This window comes from Glycine soja, chromosome 17, assembly GCF_004193775.1.
Source record: "Glycine soja cultivar W05 chromosome 17, ASM419377v2, whole genome shotgun sequence".
Lineage (NCBI taxonomy): Eukaryota > Viridiplantae > Streptophyta > Magnoliopsida > Fabales > Fabaceae > Glycine > Glycine soja.
The window spans coordinates 28370029-28371356 of NC_041018.1; the positions used below are offsets into that span (position 1 = coordinate 28370029).

Consider the following 1328-nt stretch of genomic DNA (forward strand, 5'->3'; position numbering starts at 1 on the left):
ATGGAATTGGAAAATTGTTATTATGCCATTGAAGAGAATCACTTGGGACTCTTGATCTTTAAATCTGAACTTGTTGAGGCTTACTCCAAATCATGCAGGGGCAGGGCAGACCTTGATAAAGCATTTGATATCAAAGAGAATGAAGACGTGGTTCTAATTTCTGCAGAGCAATTGAGAGTGAAAGACAAGTCTGTAAAAACTATGGCACAAGCTGCACAACAACACTATCTGTTGGAGGAAGAGCCTAAACAACAAAAGAAAAAACTCGAGGAATCATCTGAGGGTCAACTAATCTTGGAAGAGCAACTGCTGCAGATGGAATACACCGTACAATATGAAAGAAATGCAGCATTTGAGGCTCTAGAAGTGCTGGAACAGGAAATAGCCAGTAAAAATGATGAAATATGTCGATTAAATTGTGAAGCACATGATTGGAACGCACTCTGCTGAAACCCTTAAAGTATCCTATGAACCAAGTTATCATTATGATTATCATATATCTAACAGACAGAAGACTTCTGGTGCTGAGGGGGAGCGTTTAAAAGAAGCAGCTAACATCAATAAATCATTATCTACCTTGGGGTATTTACATTTTAGCTTAATACATTAAGATTTTGAATTGTCTTATTTCTGCTTTCTCATTGAGTAACTAGTATTCTCTAATCATTCTTGCAGTCATGTTATTATGATACTAGTGGATGTGGCAAATGGGAAGCAGAGGCATATCCCTTACAGAGACTCTAGACTAACTTTTCTTCTTCAGGTTGATTTATATGCTGGTTTAGTTTGACTCTTTAGTCTCAGGGTTCTTTTGTTCATCACTATTTAGCATAAAATGCAGGACTCTCTTGGCGGAAACTCAAAAACAATGATCATTGCCAATGTCAGCCCTTCTATCTGGTTTGTTTATTTATCTGGAACTATATTTGGCATAATAATATGAGTGTCATTCTATGATCAGACTGAATTTCTTTCAAAGGAATGAATCTCATCAACCTATCACTATACATTCCATATATTTTTCTTGTAGGCTGTGGTGAACGAAGATTCTACTGGGGATGTAATTGCTTTACAACATCAAATTCGACTTTTGAAGGTGGTATCAGTTATTTCTTGTAGTATAAGTTTTATGTGAGTTGCTAATTTAACTAAAATGATAAATTTTTGGGCCAGGAAGAGCTTTCTATCCTCAAACGACGTCAGAATGTCTCTAGGTCTTTGTCATTTTCTTTGTCATCGATCAGAGATATAAAACAATCACTAGAACTCGAAGACTGTTGCCTAGAAAATGCAACTGACATGGTTGACCAACATGAAGATAACATGCC

The 1328-nt window shown here is 36.4% G+C and overlaps 1 long non-coding RNA gene across 1 annotated transcript; it reads left to right on the forward strand.

Moving 5' to 3' along the window:
- The first annotated feature begins 495 nt into the window (after nucleotides 1-495).
- Nucleotides 496-900, forward strand: LOC114392859. The gene is made up of 3 exons (XR_003662400.1): nucleotides 496-582; nucleotides 676-763; nucleotides 842-900. It is a non-coding gene; the product is annotated as an uncharacterized LOC114392859 (long non-coding RNA).
- Nucleotides 901-1328: the final 428 nt, after the last annotated feature.